Source organism: Mus musculus, chromosome 3 (assembly GCF_000001635.26).
Source record: "Mus musculus strain C57BL/6J chromosome 3, GRCm38.p6 C57BL/6J".
In the NCBI taxonomy this organism is placed as follows: domain Eukaryota; kingdom Metazoa; phylum Chordata; class Mammalia; order Rodentia; family Muridae; genus Mus; species Mus musculus.
The window spans coordinates 133,826,238-133,850,244 of NC_000069.6; the positions used below are offsets into that span (position 1 = coordinate 133,826,238).

General features: G+C 39.2%; 1 long non-coding RNA gene across 2 annotated transcripts in view; it reads right to left on the bottom strand.

Annotated features, from left to right (window-relative positions):
- Window positions 1-4,383: 4,383 nt before the first annotated feature.
- Gm26691 overlaps window positions 4,384-24,007 on the bottom strand; it is a 318,666-nt gene continuing 299,042 nt past the window's right edge. The window contains exons 3-5 of one of the 2 annotated variants that reach the window (XR_376102.3): window positions 6,897-7,000; window positions 6,404-6,535; window positions 4,384-4,747 (exon numbers count right to left, since the gene is read on the bottom strand). This is a non-coding gene — a long non-coding RNA (predicted gene, 26691). The remainder of the gene's footprint in view (window positions 4,748-6,403; window positions 6,536-6,896; window positions 7,001-24,007) is intronic. The other variant, XR_376101.3, reaches the window with a different exon arrangement.

Consider the following 24,007-nt stretch of genomic DNA (forward strand, 5'->3'; position numbering starts at 1 on the left):
TCTCTCTTTTGGTTAGGGAAATTTTTTTCTATAATTTTGTTGAAGATATTTACTGGCCCTTTAAGTTGAAAATCTTCATTCTCATCTATACCTATTATCCTTATATTTGGTCTTCTCATTGTGTCCTGGATTTCCTGGATGTTTTGAGTTAGGATCTTTTTGCATTTTGCATTTTCTTTGATTGTTGTGCCCATGTTCTCTATGGAATCCCCTGCACCTGTGATTCTCTCTTCCATATCTTTTATTCTGTTGGTGGTGCTTGCATCTATGGTTCTTGATATTTTTCCCTAGGATTTCAATCTCAATAGTTGTCTGCCTTTGTGTGTTCTTTATTGTTTCTACTTCTATTTTACATCCTGGATTGTTTTGTTCAATACTTTCACCTGTTTCATAGTGTTTTCCTGTAACTCCTTAAGGGAGTTTTGTGTTTCCTCTTTCAGGGCTTCTAGATGTTTCCCTATGTTCTCCTGTATTTCTTTAAGGGAGTTATTTATTTCCTTCTTAAAGTCCTCCATCATCATCATGAGAAGTGACTTTAGATCCATATCTTGCTTTTCTTGTGTGTTGGTGTATCCAGGACTTACTATGGTGGGAGAGTTTGTTTCTGATGATGCCAAATAATCTTGGTCTCTGTTGCTTCTGTTCTTATGCTTGCCTCCTGCCATTTGATTATCTCAAGTGCTTGCCTCCCTCAATATATCTGTCCTTCCTATAATCCTGGTTGATTCTGGACTCCTGAGAGTCCAGCTTTCTCTGTGATACTGTGATACAGGAATCCTATGAACCTGAGATTTTGGGTGTGTCAGAGTTCTTGGCAGTCAAGCTTCCTCATAGACTCTGAGATCCTGGTGTGATAAAGCTTTTGGTATCCTGGGACCCTATGATACTGGGTACCATATGTTACAGTGCCTGGAAGTGGTGTCTATTCTGGAGACTTTCTGGTTTTCAGGTGTGTTTGAAACCAAGGTATACTGGCATCAATCAGAAGGAACCTGAGCCACATGTCAGGCAGGGCTCCTGTGTCCTTGCTCCTGCTGTTACAGGCCTTTCATAATTGCTTTGGAACAGATGTTGTGTTGCACTCACCAGTGATCCTATGATCTTGGGTGTACTAGGGCCCCTGCAGTGTGGAGAGTCCTCTTGGTACTTCAGGACAGTCTGCGGAGTTAATTCCCAAGGTGGACTGGAGCTGGTACAGACTTGAAGGGCTACTTTATTTTCTTAGCTTTATGAAAATTGAGTTTACTAGGGTCCTTTCAGCAAAATCTTGCTAGTGTATGCAATGGTGTCAGCGTTTGGAGGCTGATTATGGGATGCTTCCCTGGATGGATGGTCACAGTCAGCTATTGGATGGATCACAGGGCCCCCAATGGAGGACCTAGAGAAAGTACCAAAGGAGCTAAAGGGAACTGCAACCCTATAGGTGGAACAACAATATGAACTAACCAGTACCCCTGAGCTCTTGTCTCTAGCTGCATATGTATCAAAAGATGGCCTAGTTGGCCATCACTGGAAAGAGAGGCCCATTGATCATGTAAACTTTATATGCCCCAGTACAGGGGAACGCCAGGGCCAAAAATTGGGAGTGGGTGGTTATGGGAGTGGATGGGGAGGCTATGGGGGACTTTTGGGATAACATTGGAATTGTAAATGAGGAAAAGACCTAATTAAAAATATTTTAAAAGAAAAAAAAAAAGAAAATTGAGTTTATTTGGTTAAAGTTTTTATTTTTTAAAGGACTTTCCATAAAAATTTCTGAGAGGAAAATAGAGCAGAATTTGACTTATAGTCTACTCCTGGAAGTTTTCTTCCTCCACAGTGGCATCAGGATTAGTTGGCACAGATTTTCTTTAGTTACTTTGCCTCAAAAATGTTGCGTTATCTTGAGCCATGGGCTAAGTTTCTACCAACAAGATCACGGAAGCATTTGTTAAGCATATTTGTTTGTAATAGGTGTTAGAATTTGTCATGTGACGTGACTTTCCCAGATTTTCAAAGACTGTGAATTAATAAACCATCTGGCCAGGCATGGTGGTGCATGCCTTTAATCCTAGAACTTGGGAGGTGGAGGCAGGCACATTTCTGAGTTCCAGGCCAGCCTGGTCTACAGAGTGAGTTCCAGGACAGCCAGGGCTATACAGAGAAACCCTATCTCAAAACAAAACAAAACAAAACAAAACAAAACAAAAGATAACAAAACAAAACAAAACAACAAACAAACAAACAAACAAAAAAACCCCAAAGTATCTGAAAAGTACTCTGAAAATTTGCAACCTCATAGGAAGAACAATAATATTAACCAACCGGAGCCCTCAAAGCTCTCAGGTACTAAGCCACCAACCAAAGAGTACACATAGTTTACCCATGGCTCCAACTGGATATGTAACAGAGAATTGTCTTATCTGACATCACTGGAAGGATAGCCCCTTTATCCATTGTTGCCTTGACAACCCAGGATAGGGAAATGCTAGGCCACTGAAACAGGAATGGGTGGGTGGGTAGGGGAGCACGAACATAAAGGCAGGGGAAGTAGGAGGGGATGGGGGCTTGAGGTAGGGTAATGGGAAGGGGGATAATATTTGAAATGTAAATTAATAAAATAACCAATAAAAATTCGTTCAATAATTATTCCCTTTTAATCTTAATGATCATACCACAAAACTCATAATCAATTCAATCAATGCTACTCTTCCTATGTTGTTAATTTTAGGCTACATCTACTCCAAGGAATCTAAAGGCAGGAAGCATGCCCATGTGACCATTTTGTTACATAAGCAGAAGTATGATGATGTTGCTGTGCAGATGGTCTACAATGCCTTTCTTAAAAGCAAGTCTAAATTCAAGGGAACTCTGTTATTCTGTTATTCCTCCCTTGACATTCGTATAGATTATTAGAAGATTGGAGGGTAATCTAGCACCCAGAAGAAAAATGACAGTAGATGCAGTGTTTTGGAAGGTATCTTTACAGTATAGCAGAATGAACTCACTGCATATATCCAGTACAACATTAGTTTTTTTTTGTTGTTTGTTTGTTTGTTTGTTTGTTTGTTTTGAGTTTTTCCAGACAGGGTTTCTCTGTGTATCCCTGGCTGTCCTGGAACTCACTCTGTAATCCAGGCTGGCCTCGAACTCATAAATCAACTTGCCTCTGCTTCCCAAGTGCTGGGATTAAAGGCATGTGCCACCATTGCCTGGCACAACATTAGTTCTTATACCTCCAAAATATGGTTTACTATGTGAGAGCAGTAGCCTGAAACAGGTTATTTAATCCCTGCCACCTCTAACTCACTACAGAAAAGGAAAATAATTCCTTGTCAGTTGACAAAATAATTTGAAGGAATGAAACCAAGAAGCTAAACCAATTAAGTAATGGTTAGTGCATTTATGTTGAAGCAGACAAAGAATATACCAATATGTGTGATATATATCAATTTAAATATGAAATTTAGCCTGTCTACAAGAAATACAGGCATAGGAAAGGAGACTGAGGAATGGGACCAATGAGCAACCCAAGTTGAAACCCATCCCCTAATCAAGCACCAATCCCTGACACTATTAAGATGCTCTGCTCTGCTTGCAGACAGGAGCATGTTGTCCTCTAATAGTCTCCACATAGCAGCTGACTCAGACAGATACAAATCTTCACAACCAAACAGTGAATGGAGTTTAGGGACTCTAAGGGAAGAATAGGAAGGATTGTGGGCCCCAACAGGGATAGGAACTCCACAGGCACATCAACATAGTCAACTTAATTTGGAACCTTGGAGCTCTTAGTGTCTGAAACACTAAACAATGAATATATGCATGACCTAGACCTAGGTCTCCCTGCATATATGTAGCAGATATACAGCTTTGTCTTCCTGTGTATCCCTAATATATGGAGCAGGAGCACCCACAGCCAAACAGTAGATGGAGCTTGGGGACAGTTATGTGATAAAGGAAAACGAATTACTGCTTCTAGGAGATTAGAAACTCCACAGAAAGACCAACAGAGTCACCTGATCTTTGGTGCTCTCAGAGCCTGGCCAAGCAAGCAAAGAACATACACAGGCTTGACCTAGGCTTCTCACTACATATGTAGCAGATGTACAGACTTGTCTTCATGTGGGTCTTTAACAACTGGAGCAGGGCTATCACAAAAGTAGTTACCTCTATAGAGGATATGTTCTTCTAGCTGGGGTGCCTTTGTCTGGCCCCAGTAGGAGAGGAAGCATCTAGGCTTTCAGAGACTTGAAGTGGCAGGGTTGGAGAGATTCCTAGGGTGCTCTAATTGCTCTGAGGAAAAGGATATGTGGGAAAGTTTGTTGGGGTGTTAACCAGGAGGGGCACAGTGAGTGGGGTGTAAAGTGAATAAGTAAAAAATTGAAAAACCAAGTCTAAAAATAAAGCTAATAACTACAGTTATTTATTGGTAATACTCATTTATTACAAATAAGATGAAAGTTATAGATGAAGGATACAGCCATCAGTGTAAATAGTTAGAGAAAATAAAACTGAAGGTAGGTGGAGAAGTCTAAATAGTAGATCCAAAAACATCTTATTTCATTAAGTCAGGCAGGTTCACAGAATCCTTGACATATCTTATAAGAAAATATGAATCTACCTTATAAAACTACAGAGAATAATCATGACACCTACAAATGAATAAAAAGTAAGGAGGTTTACAAATTGAGTCCTCTTCTTCTGGATATAAAGTTATAACCATCTATGAACTTCCCGAGTACCATCTCAACAATCTCAGCAGCACCTATAAAAGAAAACGATAAATTAAGAGAGTTTGAAAAATGAGTTTTCTTCTTCTTCTTCTTCTTCTTCTTCTTCTTCTTCTTCTTCTTCTTCTTCTTCTTCTTCTCCTACTACTACTACTACTACTACTACTACTACACTTATGGTTCTTTTACTCTAAAGAAGAACCAGCACTTATAAATTCAGAGGAAGATAAAGAAGCATAAGATCTTCAGCCTTAAATGCTAGAAATGATCATAAACTGAAGGCAAGAACCTGTGATCTCAACTCTTAGGAGGCTGTAGCAGAAAGATTAGGGATTCAGTATCAAATAGTTGTGAGAATTCAGGCTGGAGTGTAGTCAAGTTAGCCTAGATTGTAAAATGTGAATATTGTTCATTAAATTTTATTCTAATATTTCAAAGTTATCCAGATTCTCTGATAAAGAAATGATGGACAGCCTCTTACACAACAGGTACCAACTCTGTGTGTTATGAATTTATGGATGCATACATGTTTGTGCTTCCTTTATTTTTATCAATATCTAATTACATATCCATTTTAATTAAAATAATTTTATTATTCTAATAATAATTATTACTATTTTTTTGTGTATGGGAACTCACTTATGCCATGCCCATATGGACATCTGAGACAAACTACAGGGTCTAAACATATGGCAGTATTGATAATTCAAAATAAGAATGGAGGTGCACCTCTTATTGGCACCAATCTCATTCTAAAGAACTGTAATTATTTCACCTGGTGCTATTTCTTCTGATTCCAGTGCCCTCTGGAAATAAATCAGTTGATGAAAGCAACTATGTGGCTGAATAACAACTCATTAGGCCTGTGAAGGGCAGGGAATGAAGCAGGTGTCAAGAAAAATTCCAGACAAGAAGGAACAGAAAATAAAAGAAAACTTTAAGATTGCTCACAACCCATCTTCTGAAAGCAAACATGCTCTGACCTCTTATGAAGGGGAACAGAGTGTACTGGAAACATCACATTTCTTCATACTTACACCATTTATTTCCAAGACTAATTGTAGGAAATAACACAATATATGCCAAATTTATAATGTGATGTGTAATATAAGGCTAAAATGCAAAATAATGTACTTATGTTTGCTTTAAATTTGCAGGGCTAGGGACAAAGATCCCACAATAGAAAAGTGTCCTGAAAGACTTTCCAAACTCTTAAAAATCTTCAAAGTCATGTTAAACAGCCACCCATGGAAGATTTCCTTAGATGCTGTTTTCTAATTCATTTTTAGAATAGTCTACAAAGAAAACTGAACTAAGAAAAGTAAAAGTTAAGATGCTACATGCAGGTGTGTGTGTGTGTGTGTGTGTGTGTGTGTGTGTGCTTTAAATGATCTCTTCTCAAGATTAGTTTTCTTTGAGTCTAATATTGAGAGAACAGTGCTGTTAAAACTGAAAATCTGAGTTATTTACCTTCTGACCTGCCTGAATTTACACATCGTCTAAATTTTGCAAAACAGAAAATATTTCAAAGCAAGGGGAATTAAATAAGACTCCTAAAGTTACTTCTCTCTTCCTCCCTGTTTGTTCTCTGATTTTCCACCTTTCCTACACTCCCAAAAATACAATTCTCCACAGCCTTTGGGAATGTAGGAATTTCAGAAGCAACATGAAGGACTCACTCTCAAACATACCACCATTACTGTTCTCAGAATTTTCTTGTGAGTCTTCTGGTTCCTGAGAAGATCCTGTGCCTTTCACAGGCCTAATGAGTTGTTTTTCATCAGCATAGTTGCTTTCAGCAACCGATTTCCTTCCAGAGGAAACTGGAATCAGAAGAAATAGCACCAGGTCAAATAATTACAGTTCTTTAGAATGAGATTGGTGCCAATAAGAGGTGCACCTCCATTCTTATTTTGAATTATCAATACTGCCATATGTTTAGACCCTGTAGTTTGTCTCAGATGTCCATATGGGCATGGCATAAGTGAGTTCCCATACACAAAAAAATAGTAATAATTATTATTAGAATAATAAAATTATTTTAATAAAAGTGGATATGTAATTAGATATTGATAAAAATAAAGGAAGCACAAACATTTATGCATCCTTAAATTCATAACCCACAGAGTTGGTAACTGTATACTCTACAACAAAATTTAAATTGAGGTAAGAATTTTTACTTACAACAAAAGACCAGGATAGTAGAGGCACAAATCAACACAAGGAATACCAGGAACTTCATTGGGAAGATTGGAAGAGCAGGGAGCACGGATTGTCAAACTCCACAACTGTGAATAGGAAGATTCTTGTAGTGAGTGTCATAGATGTATAGTACTTATAGTCAAACCAAACAAACTTCCACCACCTGGTAAGTTACAGACAGGAAAGGCTGGAAACAGAGTGAACGTAAATCATCAACATAGCCAGGGGCTATTTAGAAAGGTCAAGACTTCAAATGTTTGGCAGACACTTGATTGTGACAACATAGGTATCCCAGGAAACTGCTTCATAATAAAACTTGCTGGATTTCTCTTGTTTGAGACAAAGCATTGCCACAATTATGAAGTATCTAACAAGTTGTAGATGTTTAGTGCATTCTTCTTTCATGACACTGGAATTCAGAAATTTATGGAGAACTCAGATCCACATCTTATAGAAGGGAACAGTTAGGATAGACCAGATGGATCCAAGGGTAATTTGGAGTCAGTGAGGCTGCGCAGTCTTTAAACTACAGTGTGCCTAGTCTACATGGAGTAAAGGTCATTTGATCACACATGGAGTGTGAGTTCAACACCACTCCAAACATTAGATCTGCTTTCTTTTATAAAATTTAAAATCTAAGAGCAAAATGTCAGAAAATCAAATTTAAATGTCCTAATGACTGCATACACTGTGGTAGTTCATTTATTAAATGCTGGAGTCCAGCTCAGATTGGGCTCAGGAACCTGAGGAAAGATGTGTGTTGTCACTAAAAGTGGAAACAGTGACACCTGTTGACTTTTAGTCATTTGGCTCCTGCTGACCTTGAGCCATAATTATTTACAAAATTACAACTCTGCTCACCTGAGAAGTGAAATTCTTAGTTATATTATTAAAAGAAATATTAACACCAGCATTATAAAGACCTCATCCTTTCTTTCTTTTTTTTTCTTTTTTTCTGTAATTTCCCTTTCTCTTTCCCTTTTCACAGTGGGTCACTCACACATAACTTTTTTTTTCATGACAAAGCACTATTTCAGTAAGCCAAAAATAAATGTCTAGCCAAGCATGTCCTGTAGACTTACCCAGCTTGCAGCCAATCTGGTTACAAATTATGCAAGGTTAGAGACAGATTAAACATTTGTAGATGTAAATCGAGTCACCAAAGAGCAGCCCTCGGTCAGGATGCTTTTTAATGTTGCAGATAGAGAGGTGTTCATTGTACCAAGCAACCTTTCTTGATGTGCACCTATAAATTCCTGATACCATTAGTCTAAGAACCAGTTTTTAAGTCTCTATTGGTCAGACATAGTTTCTCTATTTTCTGCGTTTCTGTTGAACAGAGACAGAGCTTCCCCGTTTTACATCTCTGCTTATCAGACATATGTGGAAGGCTAGCTTCAACACCACAGGTGAACTTAGGAAAGCAGCAAGATGTGGAATCAGCAAGAGGCCAAAACCAGCAGCTCTTGGCAATTTGATGTTTCTGTTGAGCACAGCAGGCAACTTATGTGGTCAGCACTGGTAGTGCTAATAGCAGCAAAATTTGCATGCCTAGGGGCTGTACTCCCTGTGACTAGTGAGAAACTCTGAACTCTAACTCTTTTTGTTTGTTTGTTTGTTTAGGTTTTTTTGTTTTTGTTTTGTTTTTCGAGACAGGGTTTCTCTGTATAGCCCTGGCTGTCCTGGAACTCACTTTGTAGACCAGGCTAGCCTTGAACTCAGAAATCCGCCTGCCTCTGCCTCCCGAGTGTACTCTTATCTATCTATCATCTATCTATCTATCTATCTATCTATCTATCTATCTATCTATCTATCTATCTATCTATCATCTACTATCTTAAACTCCAGATTTTATTCCCCTCCCAGGGTCCACCCTCCAACTGTTCCACTTCCCATACTGCCTCCCCGACCCACCCCACCCCGTTTTCATGAGGATGTCCCCACCCCCCACCCTCACCCCACCAGACCTCTAAACTCCCTGGGGCCTCCAGTCTCTTGAGGGTTAGGTGCATCTTCTCTGAGTAAACCCAGACCCAGCAGTCCTCTGCTGTATATGTGTTGGGGAGGGGGGAGCTCATATCAGTTGGTGTATTCTGCCTGATTGTTGGCCCCTGAGCTCTCTCCAGTATCTGAGAGAGCTCAGGGGTCCAGGTTAATTGAGACTGCTGGTTCTCCTACAGGGTCACCCTCCTCAGTTTCTTCCAGCTTTCCTCTAATTCAACCACAGGGGTCAGCTGCTTCTGTCCATTGGTTGGGTGCAAATATCTGCATCTGACTCTTTCAGCTGCTTGTTGAGTCTTTTGGAGGGCAGTCATGATAGGTCCCTTTTTGTGAGTGCTCCATAGCCTCCATAATAGTGTCCAGTTTTGGGACCTCTCCTTGAGCTGGATCCCATTTTGGGCCTGTTTCTGGACCTTCTTTTCCTCATGCTCCTCTCCATTTCCATCCCTACAGTTCTTTCAGACAGGAACAATTATGGGCCAGAGTTGTGACTGTGGGATGGCAACCCCATCCCTCACATGATGCTCTGTCTTTCTGCTGGAGGTGGACTCTCCAAGATCCATCTCCTCAATGTAGGGCATTTCATCTAAGTTCCCTCTCTTTAAGTCCTGAGTCTCTCACCTCCCAGGTCTCTGGTACATTCTAGAGGGTCCCCCAGCCTCCTACCTCCCGGGGTTCCACATGTCCCCAAATATCCAGGATTAATGGTCACATCTGGAAGATTGATAGTTGCAGAGAAATAGTTTTGCCCCTCAAATGAATATTGAGAAAAACAGAAAATGACTTACAAAGCGAAACTAAATATTGCTATGAGTATAAACAACTATAGCAAAAGCAAAGAGAACTTGTTGCACTCTGAATCTAGATACTATACTCAGAGGCCACCAAATTCACCAGAGGTCCTTGTCAAATGGAGAGGGATTTCTGTGGTCCTTGACAAAGTAGAATGCAAAGAAGAATGCACAGTAGAATGCCACAATACATTCCCAACAGTGAAGCCCTCATGCTGTCCTCTGCAATTGCTATGTGGCTGCCACTATTTTCTTCTTCTTTATTTTTAAATTGAAGATATAGGACATTATGAGCCACATCACGAAGACTCAAGTTTATTTGTCAGAAGCGGAGTGGAAAAAGTATGAGAGAAAGAAAAAGACCAACAATAATTTCTAGATTAATCAGGAAAGACCAGAAATACCTGTAGGAAACATGAGACTGGTATAATTGAGAAAGGAGGAAGCTACCTCTTCAGCCGACGACAGATAGATATAAATAAGCACGTGAGACTGCTGCAATCTGCTTAGGAGGAGCGTGAATATTTAAATCAATCTTAGAAATATTGTCTGCCATAGAGATCCACTTATAGTTAGAGTGGTAGGCAGTGGTAAGCTTAACCCTAATATTTTAAATTTGAGTTCTTGTATACAGTTCAGCTTCCTCTAAAACATCAATTCCTTTTGTGACAAATTTATCTATCCTTTCCTGTGTAACAAGAGCAATGGAAACAATTTTAGAAATTGCGTTAATGTGTCCTGCTGTATGGACCCCCTGAATTAAGGCCATGGTAGAAGCAGCAACTGAAACTACCATAGAGATCAAGTGCACAATTCCCAATGTAAAAGTAGAAAAAGCACCTAGACCAAGAGAGGGAGCAAGAGAAAAATAAGGCAGTTGTCTTACAATCACAAAGTTGCCACCAGCAAAGGTTTAAGTAATACTATTGGTTATTAGAAAATTAACACAAAAGATGTCATTAAAGGAATTTTTTCCATCCAAGTGAACCTTCAGTAAGAATAGCAAAAGGAATTACTCTGATACCTAAACCACAGAAAGACCCAACAAAGATAGAGAACTTCAGACCAATTTCTCTTATGAATATCGATGCAAAAATCCTCAATAAAATTCTCGCTAACCGAATCCAAGAACACATTAAAGCAATCATCCATCCTGACCAAGTAGGTTTTATTCCAGGGATGCAGGGATGGTTTAATATATGAAAATCCATCAATGTAATCCATTATATAAACAAACTCAAAGACAAAAACCACATGATCATCTCATTAGATGCAGAAAAAGCATTTGACAAGATCCAACACCCATTCATGATAAAAGTTCTGGAAAGATCAGGAATTCAAGGCCCATACCTAAACATGATAAAAGCAATCTACAGCAAACCAGTAGCCAACATCAAAGTAAATGGAGAGAAGCTGGAAGCAATCCCACTAAAATCAGGGACTAGACAAGGCTGCCCACTTTCTCCCTACCTTTTCAACATAGTACTTGAAGTATTAGCCAGAGCAATTCGACAATAAAAGGAGATCAAGGGGATACAAATTGGAAAAGAGGAAGTCAAAATATCACTTTTTGCAGATGATATGATAGTATATATAAGTGACCCTAAAAATTCTACCAGAGAACTCCTAAACCTGATAAACAGCTTCGGTGAAGTAGCTGGATATAAAATAAACTCAAACAAGTCAATGGCCTTTCTCAATACAAAGAATAAACAGGCTGAGAAAGAAATTAGGGAAACAACACCCTTCTCAATAGTCACAAATAATATAAAATATCTTGGCGTGACTCTAACTAAGGAGGTGAAAGATCTGTATGATAAAAACTTCAAATCTCTGAAGAAAGAAATTAACGAAGATCTCAGAAGATGGAAAGATCTCCCATGCTCATGGATTGGCAGGATAAACATTGTAAAAATGGCTATCTTGCCAAAAGCAATCTACAGATTCAATGCAATCCCCATCAAAATTCCAACTCAATTCTTCAACGAATTAGAAGGAGCAATTTGCAAATTCATCTGGAATAACAAAAAACCTAGGATAGCAATAAGTCTTCTCAAGGATAAAAGAACTTCTGGTGGAATCACCATGCCTGACCTAAAGCTTTACTACAGAGCAATAGTGATAAAAACTGCATGGTACTGGTATAGAGACAGACAAGTAGACCAATGGAATAGAATTGAAGACCCAGAAATGAACCCACACACTATGGTCACTTGATCTTCGACAAGGGAGCTAAAACCATCCAGTGGAAGAAAGACAGCGTTTTCAACAATTGGTGCTGGCATAACTGGTTGTTATCGTGTAGAAGAATGCGAATCGATCCATTCCTATCTCCTTGTACTAAGGTCAAATCTAAGTGGATCAAGGAACTTCACATAAAACCAGAGACACTGAAACTTATAGAGGAGAAAGTGGGGAAAAGCCTTGAAGATATGGGCACAGGGGAAAAATTCCTGAACAGAACAGCAATGGCTTGTGCTATAAGATCGAGAATTGACAAATGGGACCTAATGAAACTCCAAAGTTTCTGCAAGGCAAAAGACACCGTCAATAAGACAAAAAGACCACCAACAGATTGGGAAAGGATCTTTACCTATCCTAAATCAGACAGGGGACTAATATCCAACATATATAAAGAACTCAAGAAGGTGGACTTCAGAAAATCAAATAACCCCATTAAAAAATGGGGCTCAGAACTGAACAAAGAATTCTCACCTGAGGAATACCGAATGGCAGAGAAGCACCTGAAAAAATGTTCAACATCCTTAATCATCAGGGAAATGCAAATCAAAACAACCCTGAGATTCCACCTCACACCAGTCAGAATGGCTAAGATCAAAAATTCAAGTGACAGCAGATGCTGGCGTGGATGTGGAGAAAGAGGAACACTCCTCCATTGTTGGTGGGATTGCAGGCTTGTACAACCACTCTGGAAATCAGTCTGGCGGTTCCTCAGAAAATTGGACATAGTGCTACCGGAGGATCCAGCAATACCTCTCCTGGGCATATATCCAGAAGATGCCCCAACTGGTAAGAAGGACACATGCTCCACTATGTTCATAGCAGCCTTATTTATAATAGCCAGAAGCTGGAAAGAATCCAGATGCCCCTCAACAGAGGAATGGATACAGAAAATGTGGTACATCTACACAATGGAGTACTAGTCAGCTATTAAAAAGAATGAATTTATGAAATTCCTAGCCAAATGGATGGACCTGGAGGGCATCATCCTGAGTGAGGTAACACATTCACAAAGGAACTCACACAATATGTACTCAGTGATAAGTGGATATTAGCCCAAAACCTAGGATACCCAAGATATAAGATACAATTTGCTAAACACATGAAACTCAAGAAGAATGAAGACTGAAGTGTGGACACTATGCCCCTCCTTAGAATTGGGAACAAAACACCCATGGAAGGAGTTACAGAGACAAAGTTTGGAGCTGAGATGAAAGGATGGACCATGTAGAGACTGCCATATCCAGGAATCCACCCCATAATCAGCATCCAAACTCTGACACCATTGCATATACTAGCAAGATTTTATCAAAAGGACCCAGATGTAGCTGTCTCTTGTGAGACTATGCTGGGGCCTAGCAAACACAGAAGTGGATGCTCACAGTCAGCTAATGGATGGATCACAAGTACCCAAGGAGCTAAAGGGATCTGCAACCCTATAGGTGAAACAACATTATGAACTACCCAGTACTCCGGAGCTCTTGACTCTAGCTGCATATGTATCACAAGATGGCCTAGTCGGCCATCACTGGAAAGAGAGGCTCATTGGACACGCAAACTTTATATGCCCCAGTACAGGGAAACGCCAGGGCCAAAAAGGGGGAGTGGGTGGGTAGGAAAGTGGGGGTGGGTGGGTATGGGGGACTTTTGGTATAGCATTGGAAATGTAAATGAGCTACATACCTAATAAAAAATGGAAAAAAAAAAAAAAGAAAAAAGATTTCTTTTGAAAAAAAAAATAGCAAAAGGAGAAATAATACAAGTCGGAAGCCCAGAGTAAAAAGGAGAACTTTGCAAGTCGTGTTCCATGACAATATAATTGGTGGCAGAAAAGAGTTTATATAAATGCCTCTGGGGGAGGGGTTAAGCTAGAAAAAATAGGCATCACCTATTCAGCAGAAACCCAATAACTAATTGGTCATAGTTTTTTGAAATTGTTTTATTTATTTGCATTCCAAAAGTTGCCCTCATACTACCCCACCAAGAGTTCTTCAGCCCCCTCTCCCCTTTGCCTCTGAGAGGGTGCCCTCCACCTCACCGTCCCCTCTCACTATGCATCCCCCTACCTCTGGGTCATCAAGTCTCTATAGGATAAGGCACATCTTCTCCCACTGATGCTAGATCAAGCTTTTGGAGGTGATCTCTTCAGTTTCCATGTCCCCACTGTTGGACATTTTACCTAAGGTCATCTACTCCCAATCTCAGGACACTGGGACTTATTAGAGAATGCCCACATGCCCACCCCAGCACCTGTATATTTTCATTCTTCAACTGGCCCTGTGGGCCTTTCTCCTGTCTCTCCCTATATATGGTTCTGCCCCCAATTCCTCTCACCCTCCCTTCTCTCACCAGGGTCCTTTCATATCATTACCTCATATCTCTGCAGAACAAGGCAAATGCTTTCCCATGGAGGCCAGACAAGACAGCCTAGTTAGTGGAACCTGATCCATAGACAGGGAACAGCTTTAGTACCAGCCCCCACTATAGTAATTGGGGGGCCGACTTGAAGACCAAACTGAACATGCTTCATATGTGCAGGGGCCTAAGTCCAGCCTGTGTATGTTTTTGGTTGCTTGTTCAGTCTCTGAGAGCCACCATGGGTTCAGGTTAGTTGACTCCTCCCGGGGTCTTCAATCCTTCCCCCAGCACTTCCATAAGACTCCCAGATGTCCTTCCACTGTTTGGCTATGGGCCTCTACATATGTTTCCATTGATTGCTGTGTGGAGCCTGCCAGAGGACAGTTATAATAGGCTCCTGTCTGCAAACATAACAGAGTACCACTACTAGTGACAGGGCAGGGTGTTTGACCTTGGGATGGGTCTCAAGTTGGGCCAGTTTTTGGGTGGCCATTCCTTAACCTCTGCTCCACTTATTCTTGCATCTCTTGTATCCACTACAAAATTTGTTAGACTCCAAAAAACCAAATAACCCAGTTAAAACATTTAAGAAAATTGAATAGATGAAATTCAGTGAAGGCAGATTTAGTGTTTGGAGCAGTGTTAGGCTCACTCTGTGTGTGATCAAATGACCCTTATTCCATGTAGATTAGGTAGATTATGATTTGAAGGCTGTGCAGCCTAGCTGACCCCAGATTACACTTGGATCCATCTGCTCTACCCAAATTATTTCCTTAAATAGGATGTGGATCTGAGTTTTCCATAAAATTCTGAATTCTAGTGTCTTGTAAGGAGCAGTGTTCATATTAAGAAGACTATACTAGACTTCCCCAGTTTGTTAGATATGTAATAATTATGGCAATAATTTTGCTCGAACAAGAGAAATCCAGAAAACTTTATTATGAAGCAGTTTTACTGGATACCTATGTTGCCGCAATCAAGTATCTGCCAAACATTTGAAGTCTTGACCTTTCCAAAAAGCCCCTGGCAGTGTGGATGGTTCTCATTTGCTCTGCTTACCAACCATTCCTGTAACTCACTTACCAGGTGGCTGCAGCTTCTGATTGGCGTGCTCTACATGTACCGCATGTCTTTGACATGCACTGCAAGTGTCCTTCTAGTCATATATGTGCAGCTTGGTTATTCATGCTTTCTGCTTGCCTTTCCGTTCATCATCATACAATTCCCGATATTCCCTGTGTTGACTTGTGCCTCTACTATCCGCGTCTCTTTCTGTAAGTAAAGATTCGCACTTGAACTTCTATGTTGTTGTAGAGTATACAGTTAGCAACTCTGTGGCGGCGTGCATTGAGGAATGCCTACATGTTTGTACTTCCTGTTCTTTTATTGGTATACAATGACATAGCCATTTTAATTTAAATAATTTTAATGTACTACTAATAATTATTTATTTTAGCCTTAATCTCTTCATTTAGAAAATAAAAAAATAATTGTTTTGGTCAAAGATGGGCTGCACATACAATAGTAGTGTTTTGTGATTACCTTGCCGAGTGGTGGTATACCATATTTTGTGGAATTACAGTCCATGATGTTCACCCAGTGACAAAATCCATGTCCCCATCATTAAGTGATAGTTAAATGCACTTTCCTTAGAAGACTTCTATAATGATTAAATACACCAAATACCTAAAGAAATGCCTGGGACCTGGACACTTTCATTGTGCTTAGTGCTTTTCTGCATAGATATAGTGTTAATGTATAGGGCACTTTCTTTCTTTCTTTTCTTTTCTTTTATTTCATTTTTATTGGATATTTTCTTTATTTACATTTAAAATGTTATTTCCTTTCCAGTCTCCCCTCTGGAGACCTCTTATTACATCCCCACCCCATCTCTATGAAAGTGCTCCCCTACCCTCCCAACCACTCCCACCTTCCAGCCCTGTCATTCCCCTACACTGGGGAATCTAATCCCCTCAGACCCGAGGACTGCTCCTCCCACTGATGTCCAACAAGACTATCCTCTGCCACATATGTTACTGGGGCCCTGGGGCCCTCCATGTGTATTCTTTGGTTGGTGGTCCAGTCCCTGGGAGCTCAGGGGTATCTGGCTGGTTGAGACTTTTGCTCCCACCATGGGACTGCAAACCCCTTTGATTTTACAGTCACTTCTCCAAATCCTCCATCAGGGATACTGTGCTCAGTACAGTGGTTGGCTATGAGCATCTACCTCTGTACATGTCAGGCTCTGGCAAAGCATCTCAGAAAAGAGCCATATCAGGTTCCTATCAGCAAACACTTCCCGTTATTTGCAATAGCATCCAGGTTTGGCAACTGTATATGGAATGGATCTCCAGGTTGTGCAGTCAATGGATGATCTTTCCTTCAGTCTCTGCTCCATACTTTGCTTCCATATTTCCTCCTGTGAATATTTTGTCACCCTTTTTAAGAAGAACCAGAGCATCCACAGTTTGGCCTTCCTTTTTCTTGAGCTTCATATGGTCTGTGAATTGAATCAAAACTTTTGAGCTAATATCCACTTATCATGTGTGTTCTTTTGTGACTGGGTTACCTCACTCAGGATGATTTTTTTCAAGTTCCATCCATCTGCCTGCAAATTTTGTGAAGTCATTGTTTTTAATAGCTGAGTACTATTCCATTGTGTAAATGTATCACAATTTCTATATCCATTCCTCTGTTGAAGGACATCTATGCTCTTTCCAGCTTCTGGCTATTATAAATAAGGCTGCTATGAACATAGTGGAGCATGCATTTTTATTACATGTTGGAGCATCTTCTGGGTATATATGCCCAGGAATTGTATAGCTGGGTCCTCAGGTAGTACTATGTCCAATTTTCTGAGGAACCACCAGATTAATTTCCAAAGTGGTTGTATCAGCTTACAATCCCACCAGCAATGGAGGAGTGTTCCTCTTTCTCCACATGCTCCCCAGCATCTTTTGTCACCTTAGTTTTTGATCTTAGTCATTCTGACTGGTGTGAGGTGGAATCTCAGGGTTGTTTTGATTTGCATTGCCCTGATGACTAAGGATGTTTAGGTGCTTCTCAACCATTCAATATTCCTCAGTTGAGAATTCTCTGTTTAGCTCTGTTCCTCATTTTTAAAATAGGGTTATTTAGTTATCTGGAGTCTAACTTCTTGAGTTCTTTGTATATATGGGATATTAGTCGTCTATCAGATGTAGGTTTGGTAAATCCAATCTGTTGTTTGCCATTTTGTTCTATTGACAGTGTCCTTTGCCTTAGAAAAGTTTTGCAATTTTATGAGGTCCCATTTGTCAATCTTTGATCTTGGAGCATAAGCCATTGGTGTTCTTTCTGTTTAGGAAAATTTCCCATGTGCCCATGCCCTCAAGGTTTTCCCCCATTTTCTCTCCTATTAGATTCATTGTATCTGGTTTTATGTGAAGGTCCTTGATCCATTTGGACTTTAGCTTTGTACAGGATGACAAGAATGGATCAATTTGCATTCTTCTACGTGTTGGCTACCAGTTGTACTAGCACCATTTGTTGAAAATGCTGTCTTTTTTCCATGGGATGGTTTTAGCTCCTTTGTCAAAGATCAAGTGACCATAGGTGTGTGGTTTCATTTCTAGGTCTTCAATTCTATTCCATTGATCTACCTGCCTGTCATTATACCAATACCATGCAGTTTTTATCACTGTTGCTCTGTAGTACAGCTTGAGGTAAGGGATGGAGATTCCCCCAGAAGTTCTTATATTGTTGAGAATAGTTTTTGCTATCCTGGGTTTTTTGTTATTTCAAATGAATTTGAAAATTGCTCTTTCTAACTCTATGAAGAATTGATTTGCAATTTTGATGGGCATTGCATTGAATCTGTAGATTGCTTTCGGCAAGATGGCCATTTTTACTATATTAATCCTGACAAACCATGAGCATGGGAGATCTTTCCATCTTTTGAGATCTTCTTTGATTTCTTTCTTCGGAGACTTGAAGATCTTGTCACACAGATCTTTCACCTGTTTGGTTAGAGTCACACCAAGATATTTTATATTATTTGTGAGTGTTGTGAAGGGTGTCATTTCCCTAATTTCTTTCTCAGCCCATTTATCCTAATTTGTTTGAGTTAATTTTATATCCAGCCATTTTGCTGGCTGAAGTTGTTTATCAACTGTAGGAGTTGTCTGGTGGAATTTTAGAGTCACATAAGTATACTATCATATCATCTGCAAATAGTGATAGTTTGACTTCTTCCTTTCCAATTTGTATTCCTTTGAGATACTTTTGTTGTCTAAATGTTCTAGCTAGAATTTCAAGTACTGTATTGAATAGATAGGGAGAGACTGGGCAGCCTTGTCTAGTCCCTGATTTTAGTGGGATTTTTCAAATTTCTCTCCATTTAGTTTGATGTTGGCTACTGGTTTGCTGTATATTGCTTTTACTATGTTTTTAGGTATGGGCCTTGAATTCCTGAACTTTTCAACACTTTTAACATGAAGGGATGCTGATCATTTTGTCAAATGCTTTTCCAGCATCTGACAAAATGATCATGTGGTTTTATTCTTTGAAATATATATATATATATATGTATATACACATATATAGTGGGTTATGTTGATGGATTTCCGTATATTGAACCATCCCTGTATCTCTGGGACAAAGCTGCCTTGGTCATGGTGAATGATTGTTTTGATGTTTTATTGGATCAGTTAGTGTGAATTTTATTGAGTATTTTCACATCAATATTCTGAGGGAAATTGGTCTGAAGTTCTCTTTCTTGGTTTGGTCTTTTTGTAGTTTTGGTATCAGTGTAACTGTGACTTCATAGAATGAATTGGGAAGTGTTCCTTCTGTTTTTATTTTGTGGAATAGTTTGAAGAGTATTGGTAATAGGTCTTCTTTGAAGGTCTGATAGAGTTCTGCACTAAACCCATCTTGTCCTGGGCTTTTTTTTTTTTTTTGGTTGGGAGACATTTAATGACTGCTTCAATGTCTATAGGGGTTATAGGCCTGTTTAGATGCCTTATCTGATCCTGATGAACTTTGGTATTTGATATCTGTCTAGAAAATTGTCCATTACCTCCAGATTTTCCAGTTTTGTTGAGTATAGTCTTTTGTAGTAGAATCTGATGTTTTTTAAATTTTTTTTCAGTTTCTGTTGTTGTATCTCCCTTTTAATTTCCAATTTTGTTAATTTGGATACTGTTTCTGTGCCCTCTGGTTAGTCAGGCTAAGGGTTTATCTATCTTGTTGATTTTCTCAAAGAACCAGCTCTTGGTTTTGTTGATTCTTTGTATAGTTCTTTTTGTTGCCTCTTGGCTGATTTCAGCCGTGAGTTTGATTATTTCCTGCTGTCTACTCCTCTTGGATGTATTTGCTTCTTTTTGTTCTAGAGCTTTCAGGTGTGTTTTAAAGCTGCTAGTGTATGCTTTCTCCAGTTTCTTTTCGGAGGCACTCAGAGCTATGAGTTTTCTTCTTAGCACTGTGTTTATTGTGTCTCATAAGTTTGGGTATTTTGTGTTTTCATTCTCACTAAATTCTAAAAAGTCTTTAATTTCTTTCTTTATTTCTTCCTTGACCAAGTTATCATTGGGTAGGTCATTGTTTAGCTTCCTTGTGTTGGTGGACTTTATGTTGTTTTTTGTTGTTATTAAAGACCAGCCTTAGTCTGTGGTGATCTAATAGGGTGCATGGGATTATTTCAGTCTTCTTGTATCTGTTGAGGCCTGTTTTGTGACTAGTCATATGGTCAGTTTTGGAGTAGGTATCACGTGGTACTGAGAAGAAGGTATATTCTTTTGTTTTAGGATGAAATGTCCTATAGATATGTGTTAAATCCATTTGGTCCACAACTTCTGTTAGTTTCACTGTGTCTCTGTTTATTTTGTGTTTGCATGATCTGTCCATTGAAGAGACTGGGGTGTTGAAGTCTCCCACTATTATTCTATGAGGTTCAATGTGTGCTTTGAGTTTTAGTAAAGTTTTTTTTTTTTTTTTTTTTTTTTTTTTTGAGTGTTGGTGCCCTTGTATTTGGGGCATAGATGTTCAGAATGAGGAGTTATTCTTGGTAGATATTTTTTCTTTGATGAGTATGAAGTGTCCTTATTTATCTTTTTTGATAACTTTCAGTTGAAATTTGATTTTATTTGATAATAGAATTGCTACTCTAGCTTGTTTCTTGGGACCATTTGCTTGGGAAATTGTTTTCCAGCTCTTTACTTTGAGATAGTGTCTGTCCTTGACACTGAGAAGCATTTCATGTGTGCAACAAAATTCTGGGTCCTTTTTATGTATCCAGTCTGTTAGTCTATGTCTTTTTATTGGGGGGAATTGAGTCCATTAATGTTAAGAGATATTAAGGAAAAGTGATTGTTGCTTCTTGTTAATTTTGTTGTTAGAGGTGGAATTATGTTTGTGTGGCTATCTTCTTTTGGGTTTCTTGAAAGAAGATTACTTTATTGCTTTTTCTAGGGTGTAGTTTCCATCTTTTTGTTGGCATTTACCATCTATCATCCTTTGTAATCGATTCGTGGCTGGATTTGTGGAAAGATATTGTGTAAATTTGGTTTTGCCATAGAATATCTTGATTTCTCCATCTATGGTAACGGAGAGTTTTGTTGGGTATAGTAACCTGGGCATTTGTATTGGCCCTGGCGTTCCCCTGTACTGGGGCATATAAAGTTTGCAAGACCAAGGGACCTCTCTTTCCAGTGATGGCCGACTAGACCATCTTCTGATACATATGCAGCTAGAGACAAGAGTTCCGGGGGGTACTGGTTAGTTCATATTGTTATTCCACCTATAGGGTTGCAGATCCCTTTAGCTCCTTGGTTACTTTCTCTAGCTCCTCCATTGGGGGCCCTGTGATCCATCCAATAGCTGACTGTGAGCATCCACTTCTGTGTTTGCTAGGCCCCAGCATAGTCTCACAAGAGACAGCTATATCAGGGTTCTTTCAGCAAAATCTTGCTAGTGTATGCAATGGTGTCAGCGTTTGGAAGCTGATTATGGGATGGATCCCCGGATATGGCAGTCTCTAGATGATCCATCCTTTCATCTCAGCTCCAAACTTTGTCTCTGTAACTCCTTCCATGGGTGTTTTGTTCCCAATTCTAAGAAGGGGCAAAGTGTCTACACTTTGGTCTTCATTCTTCTTGAGTTTCATGTGTTTCGCAAATTGTATCTTATATCTTGGGTATTCTAAGTTTCTGGGCAAATATCCACTTATCAGTGAGTACACATTGTGTGAGTTCTTTTGTGATTGGGTTACCTCACTCAGGATGATGCCCTCCAGGTCCATCCATTTGGCTAGGAATTTCATAAATTCATTCTTTTTAATAGCTGAGTAGTACTCAATTGTGTAAATGTACCACATTTTTTGTATCCATTCCTCTGTTGAGGGGCATCTGGGTTCTTTCCAGCTTCTGGCTATTATAAATAAGGCTGCTATGAACATAGTGAAGCATTTGTATTCTTTTAGGGTCTGTATGACTTCTGCCCATGATCTTCTAGGTTTCATTTTTTCTGGTGAGAAGTCTGGTGTAATTCTGATAGGTTTGCCTTCATATGTTACTTGACCTTTTTTCCTTACTGCTTTTAACATTTTTTTGTTTGTTTGTTTGTTTAGTGCATTTGGTGTTTTGACTATTATGTGATGGGAGGAATTTCTTTTCTGGTCTAGTCTGTTTGTAGTTCTGCAGAATTCTTTTCTGTTCATGGGCATCTCTTTCTTTAGGTTAGGGAAATTTTCTTGTATAATTTTGTTGAAGATATTTACTGGCCCTTTAAGTTGGGAATCTTTGCTCTCTTTTATACTTATTATCCTTAGATTTGGTCTTCTTATTGTGCCCTGGATTTCCTAGATGTTTTGGGTTAGGAGCTTTTTGCATTTTGCATTTTCTCTGACTGTCATATCAGTGTTTTCTATGGTATCTTCTGCACCTGAAATTCTCTCTTCTATTTCTTGTGTTCTGTTGGTGATGCTTGCATCTATGACTCCTGATCTCTTTCCTATGTTTTCTAACTCCAGTGTTGTCTCCCTTACTGTTTTTAATATTCTTACTTTGTTTTATGCATTTGGTGTTTTGCCTATTATGTGATAAGAGGAATTTCTTTTCTTGTTTAAACTATTTGGAGTTCTGTAGGCTTCTTTTATGTTTATGGGCACCTCTTTCTTTAGGTTAGGGAAGTTTTCTTCTATAATTTTATTGAAGATATTTACTAGCTCTTTAAGTCGGGAATTCCTTCTCATCAATACCTATTATCCTTAAGTTTGGTCTTCTCATTGTGTCCTGGATTTCCTGGATATTTTGGGTTAGGAGCTTTTTGCATTTTGCATTTTCTTTGACTGCTATGTCAATGTTTTCTCAGGTATCTTCTGCACCTGAGATTCTCTCTTCAATCTCTTGTATTCTGTTGGTGATGCTTGCATCTATGACACCTGATCTCTTTCCTAAGTTTTCAATCCCCAGGGTTGTCTCCCTTTGTCATTTCTTTATTCTTTATATTCCATTTTTATTAGTAGTAGTCCTGGTCTGTTGTTTATGTTCTTACCCTTTCCTCTCACCATCTGGTTATCTCTGGTGTTAGCTGATGTTGCTGTCTCTGAGTGTGGCTTGTCCCTTCTGAAAACCGGTGTGTCTGTACGCCTAGAAGACTAGTTCTCTCCAGAAGGAATTTGGATATGGAGAGCTGTGGCACAGGGTCAGCTCTGGGATGCAGACAGAAACCAGAAGGAACCTATACCCAGCTGTTCCTTGGTTCCTGTGTCCTGATGTCTCTGGGCACAGGAATTTGAGAAGAACTGATGATCTTACCTGTGCCCACAGGTGTGTTGGCAGTCCTGGGAGACCTGCTCTTTCCCTATGGTATTTAGGTATGGAATGCTGTGGCAGAGGATCAGCTGTGAACCTGTTTATTTATTTATTCTTTTAAAGAAACTATGTATGCATGTGGTATGATTATCCTTGTGTAGGCAAGACATTCACACCCGTAAAAATCTCTTAAAATTTGAAAATATTTGTTTTTAATTTAGAAGCAGATAACTTAAAATGAGTGTACAAGATTCCTATTATCATTGTGATGGTAAATAAATGAGGTTTCTAGACTCATTTGTATATTTTCTTTGATTTAGATGTCTGTGACCATATCTACATCAAATGCATGTAGCGGCCCAGAAAAGGACATGGGATCTCCTGGAACCAGATACATGTGGTTTTGAGCCCCTGTGTGGGTGCTGGGAATCCAACTGGGGTCCTCTGTAGGAATAACAAGTGCTTTTAACTGCTGATGTATCTGCCGTGTCCCATTAATAAAATCTTTTCACAAACCTGAAGAAATTACGATGTTTTAACAATTTAATTCTATCATATGAGACTAAAAACATATTCACTAGAAATCTATATCTCTGTGGAGACTCAATATTGTAAGAAGAAAGCATTGAAACTTCTGGATTAGTAGTTAGAATAGGCTAATTTCCAGGGATGGTTATGGCTCAGTTGTAGAGCATTTGCCTAGCATATGTGACACCTTGGGTTCAAGTCCTAGTACCACAATGAGTAAAATAGAATAATATTAATCAAAGTGTTCATGAAAACTATGAAACCAAATATCTAAAAATTGTTATAAGGAACTCCCTTGCCTTAGAAATGAGAATCAACCTAGCTTTGACTGTTATGAAGTGTTTTTTGTTTTGTTTTGTTTTCTTGTCCCCCCCCCCCTTAG